Source organism: Pyrus communis, chromosome 2 (genome assembly GCF_963583255.1).
Source record: "Pyrus communis chromosome 2, drPyrComm1.1, whole genome shotgun sequence".
In the NCBI taxonomy this organism is placed as follows: domain Eukaryota; kingdom Viridiplantae; phylum Streptophyta; class Magnoliopsida; order Rosales; family Rosaceae; genus Pyrus; species Pyrus communis.
This window is the reverse complement of record NC_084804.1, coordinates 2,604,963-2,619,626: the sequence shown is the minus strand read 5'-3', so window position 1 is coordinate 2,619,626 and position 14,664 is coordinate 2,604,963. Positions and strand designations below refer to the sequence as shown.

Here is a 14,664-nt window from a genome sequence, read left to right as displayed (position 1 = left end):
CTGATGTGGAAGATCAGTCAAAACTGCAACCACAGAGCATACTCAGAATTTCAAGAGACTTTACAACCAATGCTCTACCAAGAACGATCCCTGACCAACCTGGCTCTGATACCAATTGTTGAATAAGGAGAGTATCCAAGATAACTCTAATGATCATAAGAAGAAGAAAATAGAGCACACTCTTAAAGAAAGCTCACAAAACAAACTAATTAGCAAAACTTTTCTTATTTAGCTCTAGGCTTTGTTTTTCCTTGGATGATATACAATGCTTGGGGACTTGAGTATTTATAGCAAACCAAATGAAAGCTACACCACACACTTAATTAAACTAAGATTTTCAACTACCACACAAAACACATTAATTGCACCTAATTATGTTGTTTTCCACACAACCTTACCTAACTTTGCAATTGTAAGCAATTACATCATCAAACTAGATATGGACTTGGGCTTTAGATTGGGTTGTGGATTACTTATTGTTTTGGGTTGACATTGATTCTCAACATCTTCGTCTCCAAATTTATCGGAAAATCTTTACCCGCCACCACCTTCCCTAATGACGTCGTCTCAGCGGCCTTGGCCACTCCAGCTGCCTTTGCCATTTTCGCAAGCTTTGTCCGACGTGGCATCGGTTTAGGCTTGAGCCATGGAATCTCAACATCTTCATACGTATACCCAAGCTTTTTATTATCAAGAGAGTCCCTCACCGTAACCCTAACAGGTTCAGCATTCTCGTCATAAAACAAAAACCCCGTATCCAACCAATCCTTGTCGCTAATATCTTTATTTTTGTTCCCTATATTTTTCCAAACATTCCACATTCGAATGGTGCGAAAAAAATATAGGATCCCTAGCAGCGGAGTAAAAATTCCCCATGTCTTCAAAATTAGGTTGCCTGTTATCTCCGGTCCACCTATGAACTGGACCATGTGGGGTACCTTCGATTGAACCGGACCCTGGATCTGGTTCAGTGCCAGCTCTCAAAGGCGAACCAAAGAACAACAGGGGTTTCTTGGAGTTGGAAACCATCTGCCTATACATGATTTTGAGGTTGGCGTCGATTTAAACGTCGTTGGACATTGTTTCATCCGTGCCGTTGAAGTCCAGATCGATGAGAGTCGGCGGCTGATGGCTTGAAGCGCGGAGCTCGTCGTATAGGGGAGAGTCGGGGTTGGCGTACAAGGCAGGGAGTTGCATGCCAGCTGGCGCGTCCCAGTTCCAAAACGGTAACGCGAACATCAGATCGTCGATGAGTTTGGCTAAGATTCTTTCGTAGAAGTATAGGTAGTAACGGTGGAAGGGGAAGAAAAGCCAGCATTGATGGACTTGGAGCTCGAGGTTGGGGAAGCCGACCTGGTCGTACGCGCCATTGCAATAGGCGCAGTGCACATCGGCATGCTGGGAGAAGCTATGCGGGTCATCGTCCAGGAGGGCTTTCATGAGCGCGATGGCTTTCGAGTACTTTTCGAAGTAGGCTTGATCCACCGCGTGAGCCGCTGGCCTGACACGGAGTTTAGCGGGGGAGGGGAATTTGAAGTCTACGATTTTTTGGGAGGTTGGCGGGCAGCAGTTGGTTGGGAGTGCTCCACTTGGTAAATCCGCAGCTGCACATTTGGCTATGTCTGGCGGAGACACTGGCTTTGCGAAAGCAAAGGGGTCGCTGCAAAGACCAGCCACTCCGCCGTATAGGCCTCCGAGGCCTATAAGTACATTTCTTCTGTCTAGGTTTACTGGAGAAGGGTTTTCATGGTCGTGATTGTTGGAGCTAGTGGAAGGGTTTTTGTTTTGGTCACTACTATTGTTTGAGGCTTTGCATGAGACATCACGTAAATTCGAATGCCTAAGGTTTCCAAATAAGGGAATGTGGTGATTCTTTTGGGAGAAAGGAGAGAGAGAAGTTGTGGGGATGATATTTGTGGTGGTGGTGACATAGAAGCCATGGTTACTTATCTCTGTATAGTTGAATTGGAATTTGCTTTTATAATGTATTTAGGTTATAATTTTCTACGCATGATGCACATAACCAAAATTACTGAAATTACAGATGTCATTATAAGATTGGTTGATGTTAGATAATCTTTCTATGTTGTAATGAGCTGGAGTGAGAAGGTTGGGTAGGATTGCCACATAAGCATAGGTAGTTATTTATGTACTAGTACATGTACTGTTGTATTCCCTCGATTGGTTAATTAGAGACTTTGGTGATTTTCTGTAAGGTTCAAAAAATCGAAAATGAAACCGAACTGAAACCAAAAAAATCAAACCGAACAAAAAAAATTGAATTGAAAAAAAAAATAGAACCGAACCGAAACGTTGTAAAAAACGACATCGTTTTATATTTGGTAATAGAAACGGGGTGTCGTCCTGAAAGTTTGTATTCGTATTGGTCGACGACGTTCAGTGACTTCAGTCTGAAACCCTAAAGCTAAACATCGATCCCTCATTCCCTCATCCCTGATCCCTCTGTCTGTGTCTGGATCCTCTCATCTCATTCCCAGCCTCCACCGCTCCGTGCACCCTCTCTCAACATAATCAGTCTTTGTCTTCTTCCTTCCCAGCGACCTCCGACCCGTCTCACTCTTAGTCAATTAGTCTCTCACATCTCGCGCAGCAACCTGAGACCTAAACCTCCTTTCTCTTTCTCGGTCTTCAATCACTCTCTCAAACTCTCTGTCTCTCATTCCCAGCGGCGACCCTTCTCACTCTCAATCTCTCACACCTCACCGTCAGTCTATCATCTCGCTGTTTCAAGTCTCGACAGCAAAAGGTTAGTCTCACACTCTCACTTCTTTGTGTTTGATTTTCTGTTCAAATTGGTTCTGCTTTATTTACAGATTTTATTTTCCATTATTTTATACAGTTTTAGATGTTTGGTTTGAATGTTTGCTCTATGTGTTTGTTTGGATCTTTGAGGTAGATGTATGTGAGTGGAAAACATATGGGGTTTTGATTGATGAAGGTTCAATGCATGGATCTAACTACATGATTTGGCTCTAATTATCTGTTTGTTCGGATGAAGAGGGAGGAGGGCCTTCCAGATAGGTATACGTACCCGTCTCTCTTTTAAGGCGTGTGCAAGTGAGGGGAGGGTCTGGGAAGGAAGGGCAATACATGAGTCGGCGGTGAGGTGTGGAGTTGACGGGGATGTGTTTGTAGGCACCAGTTTGATTGATTTGTACGGGAAATGCAGGGAGATTGTTTGCGCTTGCAAGGTGTTTGATGGAATGTCTGAGAGAATGTGGTTTCTTCTCTTGGACAATTATGGTTGTTGGGTATGCTAGTGTTGGGGATTTGGTGGAGGCCAACAAGCTGTTTGATCAGATGCCCCAGAGAAATGCAGTGTCGTGGAATGCGATTATTATTGGGTTTTTGAAGATGGGGGATTTGGTCAAAGGTTTCAAATGCAACTGATGTGTGCCTTCTATCCACTTTGGTTGCTTATAGATTTTATTAACCCAAAGATTTCCTCTTATTTGGTTTAAGATTTTCAATATGTTTAACTAATGCATCATTGCAGTTTATTAAGACAATCTTCTTCCCTTGAAAGCTTAATCCGGGATCAACTATCAGCCAAGCAACCTGAACTCTGAAGCTTATGAATGGTTTAATGTGTCTTATAATTTTTCTAGATGGATTTGAAGATTATATAGATTTAATCCTACTTCAATTGTCAATGTCTTTGATTCTATTGGAAATTTGGAACGGGACTTTGAATTTATTTATACTCCTCTGGAAGATGTATTACAAAATGACTGCAAGCTTTGTTTTCTTAGGGATTTTTTTTGCCATGGAAGGAAACATGAAAAAAAAAAAAAAAAAAAAAAAAAACCAGGCCAAAACCGATCTGAAAAAAATTGAACCGAACCGAACCGAAATTTCAGTTCGATTTTGGTTTTGGCAAAAAGCCGAACCCAGCCCTAAGCTCTCTATCTCTCTTTTCGATTTCTTCCTTTACAATCCACCATTTCTTTCACTCGGTTCATAAGAATTACAAACTCATAGGGTTAATTCAACACTGTTATGAGGAACTTGCTTTTATAATCCACTTAGGTTATATTTCAATTCATCATTCATAAATGATCATCTTTACAAAAAATTAGAGAAGTTCAAAATCATTAAAATATTCATTTGTAGTGAAAAAAATAGACCAATCCGATTTTGCAAAGAAACTCTATAATGAGTATCATTTGATCCAATGATCATATGGTTTTAGATTTTAGTAATTTTTGGTAAACATAATATTTGAGGAAAAAAAAATTTAAAAAATAAACGGTTCAGATCGTTGAAAATGTTATAAAATAATCCCATAAAATAGATGTCAGTATATGTGCGTCCCCTGATCCATATATGAGATTAAGTCATGGACCAAAAGAACGACAATTGACAGTGTGGATGGCTTGAATAGGTTTGAAATTTGTGCTTTTAGTAGCAAAGTTTGCTCGGAGTTTCCTTCTACTGTATAAGTATTCAACTCTGCATTAGCTTTGTTTGGAAAAAGATGTAGTGGGCCTAGTTTCTACACTAGCTAGCTAGTGGCTGCCAAGATTTTATCCCTTTAATTTTTCAAACAGGGGCGGGCGATATAACTATTCACTATTGAGTACTGATCCTATACATTGCAATTTGCATGAATAGACTGGTCACATGAGCATACACTATTGCTCACGAAGCATAGTTCTTATTCGCGCGCGCACACAAAAAGGAGCATATTACTTAAAGTGAGTCCAGTGGCCACCAACATTTAGCCTTAAATTTCGTGAATTACTAATACTATGAAGGTAGAGATATACTTTTAAGTGATGCTCCAATTTAAGTAGTATTAAGGTAGAGATACACTTTTAATGAGGCAAAAGACCATCTCCAACAAAAGATAGAGATATAAACATATTCAAACGCATTGATACGTTTCATTGATGAAACAAGTAAAATTACGGATACTTTTCCACGTACAAGTAAACAATGGAATATTAATCCCACAAACTCGTACGTTTAAGAAGTTTGGAAAAGCCAGCATAACAATTGCATGGCTTCTGATCCAAATTATGCACCGGTACACATCACATTAACTAAACACAAGGACATGCATAGCATGCATGCATGAAAGCAGGCCATTCCACTATGAAATTATTTAATTACTTAACCATACTTAATTTGTTTATCAAGAAGAATACTCGATTTTAAACCCACCAATGGTGATAGGCGAGTTAGAAACCCTAGGCACCAACGTCACCAGCACACTGCTGTCATAGAGTGGGGAAGTTGTATTTGTGTAAATGTCGGGAATTGGAAAACCTGTACAACGGACAAGTATATTATTGATAAATTGTACACTTACAACTTGAATATAATGCAGTTAGTTTTGAGAGCATTTTAAAGAAAAGCTTATAGTACTGTTCATTTTAACGAAAAATCATATTTTTACATTAACAAGTCAATTCTGGTACTATTTATTTTACCCTTTATTTTTTCATTTTCGTTAAAACTCAAAATTTTCAAGTCATTTTCATTAGTTTTCCTTAAATTTTATATAATCATTTGCTAGCTACATCATGTCCAAAGATAAAGATATATGTTTATATATGTTGTTTGTCAAAAAACAAAAAATAAAAAAAAAAGGGCGGTCCATTAAAGAAACATATTTATGTTGTGAAATTTTAGCTCTGTAGGCTGTAGCACAAATTATTAACATAACATCAGGAGAGTCCCAATTCCAGTACGGGAGAGCGAAAGTTGGGTCATCAATGAGCTTGCCAAGGATTCTCTCGTAGAAATACAAGTACATGCGGTGGAAAGGAAAGAAAAGCCAGGAGAAGTGGCTTGGATGTCAATGTTCGGAAACCCCACTTGCGGATAAGCACCATTGCAGTAGGCACAGTGAACTTTAGCTTGTTGAACCATGCTACGCGGGTCGTCTTCGGGTAAGGCACGTATGAGGGCTTGAGCTTTCTTGAACTTGGCCAAGTACTCCACTACAAGAACAGTGGGCTAAGAACACAATTGACTTGTGCCCTTCTCATTTTCATTGAGCACAAATACATAATTGTGCTTTATAAGGTCCATTGAACACCCAAATATCTCAATTGTGTCCTCTAACCAAAAAAGTACATTAGTTTGTGTCGTGTATTTGTGCTTACTAAACTTTAAACACAAAATTTTGTGTCCAGCTTGCATGTGTCGTTTTAATGTCAGACATAGATATTATTTTATTAATTTACAAACACACAATAAAAGCGTTTTGTGCCCTCTAATTTAATATATTTAAATAAATATTATTTTTTTTATCCTTTAGATTTACTTTTTCTCTACTTACGCCTCTCTCTCTCTCTCTCAAACTCTCCTTGTCCTCAGCCACCTTCCCTTTCCCCCGCCCGTATCCTCTTTCTCCCCCTTCTTCTGCACGCAACAGCACCGCCGTCCCCCGATCACCAACGATCGTCAAATTATACCTCCAGAATTCTTTTTCTGTCCTCTTTCCAACCCCCAAGTTAGTTTCTACAAATTCATAGCCGGATTTCCTCAATTTCATATCTAAGAAATGGTGACCGTGGATTTTTTGGCCAGTTTTCGGCCAAGCCTGGCAGAATTGGACCTCGACCCTAGAGGTAAAGATGATCATCTCTTAGTGGGATTGTTAAAGTTAATAGGTTTTTCTGTTATCGCTAGGGTTCCTAGCTTTTAGGGTTGTTATTCAATAATCCCTATACTTAAGGGACAAGCATGCATTTTCTGTTTTGACGTAGTCTTTACCACGATTCTAGGAGCTGTAAAATCGTGGGCAGTTGTTATCTTTTCAGTTTCATTGTAAGGCTATTTAACAGCCACAAGTGTTATTTCAATCTAATAAGAATTCTCCTTGAATTGTGAAAGCTCTCTAGTGTTGCACTGCTGAAACTCGTGTGCTTGTTCTTCGGTTCTAACATCTGGTATCAGAGCCCCGATACGGGGCCTGATCAACAGCTTGCAACCTAGGTGCTAGAGTGAAGAAACAAACATGACTTCCGAGAACAGTTTCGTGCAACCAGCTATTCCAAGGTTCGATGGTCATTACGACCATTGGAGTATGCTGATGGAAAACTTTCTTCGTTCCAAAGAATATTGGAACCTGGTGGAAAATGGAATTACTGCTGCAGCAGAAGGATCAGAATCTAGTGAAGTACAGAAGAAGACTATGGATGAACTGAAGCTGAAGGACTTGAAGACGAAGAACTATTTGTTTCAAGCCATAGATCGATCAATATTGGAGACTATCCTGAAGAAGGATACTGCGAAAGATATATGGGACTCCTTGAAGCAAAAGTATCAAGGAACTGCACGTGTAAAACGTGCTCAGTTGCTGGCTCTGCGCAAGGAGTTCGAGGTACTCCATATGAAGAATGGAGAAACAGTAAATGATTATTTTGGGAGAACACTGGCCATAGCAAACAAGATGAGGACTCATGGGGAGAAGATGGATGATGTGGTAATCATAGAGAAAATTTTGAGATCCATGATTTCAAAATTTGATTATGTGGTGTGTTCCATCGAAGAATCTAACGATCTGGACACCTTATCCATTGATGAGCTTCAAAGCAGTCTACTGGTCCACGAGCAAAGGATCAGCCGACATATAGTGGATGAACAGGCCCTCCAAGTCACTCATGGAGTCCAGCAAGGATGGCGAGGACGAGGAACCTTTCGAGGAAGAGGAAGAAGACGGGGTAGAGGGTTTGACAAGTCAACCCTAGAATGCTATAATTGCCATGAGCTAGGGCATTTTCAGTGAGAGTGCCCTAAGAAATCCAAGGAAGAGAAAGCAAACTTTGTGGAGACAGAAGAAGAGATGTTACTGATGGCACTCGTGGATATCAAGGAGACAAAAATGGAGCATATTTGGTTTCTGGATTCCGGGTGCAGCAATCATATGTGTGGCCAGAAGGACCTGTTTTGTGAGCTTGATGACAGCTTCAGAGAATCAGTTAAGTTGGGAAATGATTCAAGTTTGACTGTGCAAGGCAAGGGAAGCGTGCGAATGGAGGTGAATGGCATCATACATGTGATCACAAGTGTCTTCTATGTGCCAGATTTGAGAAACAACTTGTTGAGCATTGGTCAGTTGCAAGAGAAAGGACTTACAATTCTCATTCAAAATGGAAAATGCAAGATCTTTCACGCTAAGAGAGGATTAATTATAGAAACTACGATGAGTCACAATCGAATGTTTGCAGTATTGACTCGCTGCTCTCCAAAGGAACAAAAGTGTTTCTCCTCTCTCACCACAGATCCAGCCAACCTATGACACCATCGTTTTGGGCATCTCAGTTGGAACGGGCTGAAAGTACTACAACAGAAGAACATGGTGAGAGGATTACCTCAGTTCATTGCCTCTCAAAGGGTGTGTGAAGATTGCTTGGTAGGAAGGCAACATCGAGATCCATTTCCCAAAGAAAGCCTATGAAGAGCCTCCGAGATCCTCCAACTGATTTATGCAGATATATGTGGGCCAATAAACCCTACTTCAAACAGCAATAAAAGGTACCTTATTACGTTTATTGATGATTTCAGCAGAAAAACATGGGTTTATTTTTTGGTAGAAAAGTCAGAAGCCTTTGGCGTATTCAAATCCTACAAGGCACGGGTTGAAAAAGAGACTGGAGTATTTATAAAAGGTCTGAGGACAGATCGAGGAGGAGAATTCATCTCGCATGAGTTTGCCAACTTCTGTCTCGAGAATGGAATTCACAGGCAACTAACTGCAGCCTATACTCCCCAACAAAACGGGGTTGCAGAAAGGAAGAATCGCACCATCATGAACATGGTGCGAAGCATGCTGTCAGCAAAACAAATTCCTAAAACTTTCTGGCCTGAAGCAGTGAATTGGACGGTGCATGTGTTGAATCGATGCCTTACCCTTGCTGTAAAGAACAAGACACCAGAGGAGGCTTGGAATGGACATAAACCATCTGTGGATCATTTCAGGATTTTTGGTTGCATTGCACATGCTCATGTCCCTGACAATAGGAGGGTGAAGCTCGATGCCAAAAGCTGTAAGTGTATCTTGCTTGGGGTGAGTGAAGAATCTAAAGCATATCGATTGTATGAACCTGTTTCGCAGAAAATAATTATTAGTCGAGATGTTGTGTTTGAAGAGGATCAACAGTGGAAATGGGGAGACAGTCACAAGGAAGCCATAGTGACAGAACTTGAGTGGGACACTAATGAAGAGAATAATTCATCAAGGGAGGAGAATGACCACGAGTTTGATGAAGATGAAGCTGTGGGAGAAACTGAACCTAATTCGGATTCAAGTGACTCATTGGTTGAACGGGACATACAAAGTAATGAGAATTCACCCCACGAGGGACGAACTCGAAGACCACCAGTGTGGATGAGAGATTATGAGACGGGTCAAGGCTTATTTGATGAGGAAGGTGCTAGCATGGCTTACTTGGCGTTGTGTATTACACAAGATCCCATTACCTTTGAAGATGCAGTGAAGTCTGAGAAGTGGAGGCATGCTATGGATCAAGAAATACAGGCCATAGAGAAAAACAATACGTGGGAATTAATAGAGCTACCACCAGGAGGGAAAACTATTGGAGTGAAGTGGGTGTTTAAGACAAAACTGAATGAGAATGGCAAAGTGGACAGGTACAAAGCTCGTTTGGTTGCCAAGGGCTACTGTCAACAGTATGGAATTGACTATGCAGAGGTGTTTGCACCAGTAACACGTCTGGATACCATTCGAATTGTCATCTATCTTGCTGCACAAAGGAATTGGGTGATATACCAGCTTGATGTTAAATCTGCATTTCTGCATAGGGAGATTGATGAAGAGGTGTTTGTTGATCAGCCACCGGGGTATGAACAGAAGGGCCAAGAGTCAAAGGTGTATCGACTCAAGAAGGCTTTATATGGACTGAAACAGGCCCCCCGAGCCTGGTACAGTCGTATAGAGTCATATTTCATAAAGGAAGGATTCAACAAGTGTCCTTATGAGCATACTTTGTTCATAAAATCAGCAGAAGGAGGTAAGATCTTAATAGTATGTCTCTATGTTGATGATCTTATCTTTACTGGTAATGATTATGCAATGTTTGAACAATTTAAAAAATCGATGATGGAGGAATTCGACATGACTGATCTTGGCAAAATGAGATACTTTCTTGGTATTGAAGTAAATCAAAGTTCTGGAGGGATCTTCATCAGCCAACGGAAGTATGCTCAGGAAGTCTTAGAAAGATTCAACATGGATCAATGTAACCCAGTACTAAATCCTGCAGTTCCTGGCTTTAAACTCACGAAGGATAAGGGAGGTATTGAGGTGGACAACACTGTCTATAAGCAGATGGTGGGGAGTCTCATGTACCTAACAGCTACACGACCTAATCTGATGTTTATTGTAAGTTTGATAAGTCGATACATAGAGCGACCAACTGAGTCTCATATGCAGGCAGTAAAAAGAGCTCTGAGATATGTAAAAGGAACTGTTGATTTAGGGATATTCTACAAAAAGGGAGGAACTGAGGGGCTTGCTGGATATACTGATAGCGATTATGCAGGTGATCAAGATGATAGAAAGAGCACCTCAGGTTATGTGTTTATAATAAGTTCAGGGGCTGTTTCTTGGTCCTCAAAGAAACAGCCAGTTGTAACTTTATCCACGACAGAAGCAGAATTCATAGCTGCAGCATCGAGTGCTTGTCAAGTCGTATGGTTAAGAAGAATTCTTAACAGTTTTGGTCAGGAACAAAATGGTCCCAGCCTAGTGTATTGTGATAATGTCTCAACAATCAAAATTTCAAAGAATCCTGTGATGCACGGTCGTAGTAAGCATATTGATATAAGGTTCCATTTTCTTCGAGACTTAGTTAAAAGTGAAGTTTTGGAGCTGGTACAGTGTTCAACTCTAGAACAAATTGCAGATATTTTCACAAAACCTTTGAAGGGTGATGTTTTCTTGAAGTTGCGAGGATTACTGGGCGTCTGCAAGTTTTCAGAAGTAAACTGAATGTTTGAAGTATTCAGTTTAAGGGAGGATGTTAAAGTTAATAGGTTTTTCTGTTATCGCTAGGGTTCCTAGCTTTTAGGGTTGTTATTCAATAATCCCTATACTTAAGGGACAAGCATGCATTTTCTGTTTTGACGTAGTCTTTACCACGATTCTAGGAGCTGTAAAATCGTGGGCAGTTGTTATCTTTTTAGTTTCATTGTAAGGCTATTTAACAGCCACAAGTGTTATTTCAATCTAATAAGAATTCTCCCTGAATTGTGAAAGCTCTCTAGTGTTGCACTGCTGAAACTCGTGTGCTTGTTCTTCGGTTCTAACAGGGCTATCCTCCAGTGTAAGTTCTTTTCTAAAATAAAAACTTTCAGTTTTGGGATCCATTTTAGATTTTGAATTTTAATTCTCTTTTCTGTATGCATGTCACAGTTTACTCACAGGGAGACTGCTCGGAATTTCAAAGTTTAGTCGCATGTAATATTCTTGTTTTAAATTGGTCATTTAATTTTTAATGTTTATAGCTTATTGTAGTTTGTTTCATCAACTTTTCTGGCATTTTTTGTTTAAGTTTTCTGTTTTGGTTGTCTAGAAGATGAAGGAAAATAAATAAAATAGAATTCCTTGTAGTCGCTTTTGTTTCCCCGGGGAAAGAAAGATCGGAAATATTCGACCAATATCAATCAAGCCAAAATGTTGAATTTAATTTAATTATTTAAATTCATTTCCATGTCGTATGATTACAGGATATTCGTTGAATCAGGTGGTTTTCAACTTTTTCTTTCCCTTAATTTGAAATGGCAGTGAAATTAAGATACGATTACAGGATAATTAGTGTTTTTTATTTTTTATTTTAAATTTTCCAGTTAATGAAAGATGCCAAAAACTCAGTTGGGTTCCCACAATGTAAGGTTCATATGCAAGCATCCGGCTTGTGACAGACGGTGTAAGTGGAGGCCTAAACTGTAATCCGATTTCACTCCGATGGATTGAGTTTTGTGATCTAGCTAAACTTCCCATGATCAATCACATGAACAAATCATACAGGTAGTGCAGAAGTTGGTTATCTTCTTCCATTCATTCCTTCATCTACAAAAGATAAATGTGTGAGTTCACTTTACAGAAATCTTCCACTCAGGTTTACATACTAAGGCAGTCTTATCCGATTTTAGGCAAAAGTGCGAGTCATTATGTGGTAGGTTTAGATAACTATTAGTACCATAATAAAACTCATCATTTAAGCAAGTGTAAAATTGTAATATCTGATTAGTAAAAAAAGGGCATGATGCTAAAGGCCTTAGTTAATGAGAAATTTGTAAATGAAATTCATGAAGTGAGAGGAGAGATGTAGAAGATCATAGTAATTAAAAAAAGTCATTGAAATAGTGGGAGACACATTCCACATGCCCCTTGAAAGATGCCTCATTTGCATTATCCTTAAAGCCATTTTTTCATAAGCTAATTAAAAAAAAACAGACAACTAATTGACAGGAAAAAACAACTGTTACTCCAAAATCAAAGAAATGACACTTCTTTTGCTAAAAAATCGTTGGGTTCCCACATTGTAATTAAGGTCCCATGGATTCAAAGGAGGCAAAGGTTCATATGCATTATTGGCTGATTATGTTGGTTCTTGTCGGGATTGATCTTGATTTGAAATTGATAGAACCGTTTCACCACTTTCTGCTTTTGTAGATTAATTTTGTATTTTTGTCATCCATGAGTTACTTTTACATGTTTAAAATATTTGTAGTTCTACATTTACGTGTAGTGTTTGTTGATTAAAGTTGATGAAATCGATCGATCGTTTTAATTTTTGGTACTATTCATGACTTTGGCTGTTAGAGGTTCAAATACCACATATATCATCCGGATTAGTTCGTTTGTGGAGCAAAGATTGGATGAGATGCAGAACTGGGGAATATAAGCAAGGTTAGAATTCAAAATACTTATTTATTAGACTCTGCTTTGCAGATCCTATAAGGTTTTTAGCATTTGCTATCTTTCTTAGAAATTAATGTCATAACATTGAGATTTATCTCACCGCATTTGACCTAAGCTAAATGATTGTCCAAACTTGTATTGTTTTGTACATCTTGTTTGCTAGTAATGATGGTTTAGCTGCTCATTTAAGTTGCATGTTTTGTTCGTTGTTATTTAGTATAACAAAGTTGCAATGCGTCAGTGCTTGTGAGTTTTGAATGCCGATTGAAAGTTTTGGTCCTTGAACTTCACTGGAAATAGGTCCTTAACAATTTATTTTCATTTTCCCTTTGGTTTGGATTTCAGGATGATGATTGCATTATCCACCAAGTTGGAAAAATGGGCGAAATCAGTTCTACCTGGCTAGATGTAGAGATGCATGGATTGCTTAAGCTCTGTTGGATAAATCAGTTTTGCCTGGCTAAAGTACACATGTTTTTTTTTTGAGGAATACTTGTATACTTTCATTAATGATATTCCACTTTTACTGTTTGGTTCATTCTAACAGCTGAAGCCGTTTATTTTCATTTTATGAAATTTTTAATCTTTTGTTTTTGCTTAAATTTCAGTTTGTAGCCTGTTTTGATTTTTCAATTTTTTTAATTTTTTTTTAAATACAGCTTATTAGGCACAATTTCAAAAAAGTGCCCTCAAGGTGGTTGTCAGATTGTCTGACAGACTGTCAGAATGTAGGCACAAAAAGACATCTATTTGTGTTGAACTGTTTGAGCACAAAAAGCCATATTGGGCCCTTTCATCAAAGGTGACACCCATAGAGGGCACAGACAATATAATAGTTGCTGCACTGTTGCCATTGGTCTATGGACACATATGTTTGTGCCCTTAGGCCTCAAAGGGCACAAATAATTTATTGTGTTCATTGCCCATTTTTTTTGTAGTGCTCATCCGTGACCAAATGGGCGGCAGGCCTCGTCCGCAGTGGGATAGACCGGTCCGGAGTGAAGGTTTTGATCTTTGTGGAGACTGGTGGACAGAACTCCACAGTTTCACCTCCAGCGGGCCAGCGTACATTTGGGTTAGGTTGTGTGGAGCCAGCGGGTTGGCAAAGGCCAATGGCTTTGGGGCGAGGGTGGTGGCCCCGTAGAGGCCGCCCAGGCCAATTAGGACATTGTTGATCTTGCTCATTCTGCCTATTATGATTAGGGTTTGTGGCTTTGCATGAGATTGATGATCTACGTGCAATGTAGTGCTTGCTTTTTCCAGAGAAGGAAAGTTGGGATTTGTTTGGGAGGAAGGCAGAGTAGGAATTGGCGGAGATGATCGGAGAAGAGTAAGTGCCCATGGTGGTGGTGGTGGTGGTGGTAGCAGTAGCGGGAGAGGATGCCGAAGCCATATGGTTTTGCTTGTGTCAAGTGTTTGACATGTTTGCGCTTGTTTATCATGGCCGAAATGTTAAGGTTAATAATCCAATGGTTGTATAAGCTGCCACTTATCAATAGATCAGTGAGTTTGTTTTAATAGATAGTTATGAGATTACTTGGTTAATAATTTTCTATATAGTATATAAGGGAGACTGAACCATTGTATTGTGAATCATCATTAATCACTCATCTTTCTCTCAAAGCTAAGCGCCCTCTTTATTTCATTCTCAATCTCTCTCTCTATCTCTTCCACGCTATTCTGGTTAGGTTTACATGGTAACTTCGCCGGTATAGCTAATCGCTCGGTAAAATTCTTCGATC

General features: G+C 39.5%; 1 pseudogene; it reads right to left on the bottom strand.

Annotated features, from left to right (window-relative positions):
- The window catches only part of LOC137725982 (polyphenol oxidase, chloroplastic-like), a 19,311-nt pseudogene extending 4,996 nt beyond the window's left edge, over positions 1 to 14,315 (bottom strand).
- Positions 14,316 to 14,664: the final 349 nt, after the last annotated feature.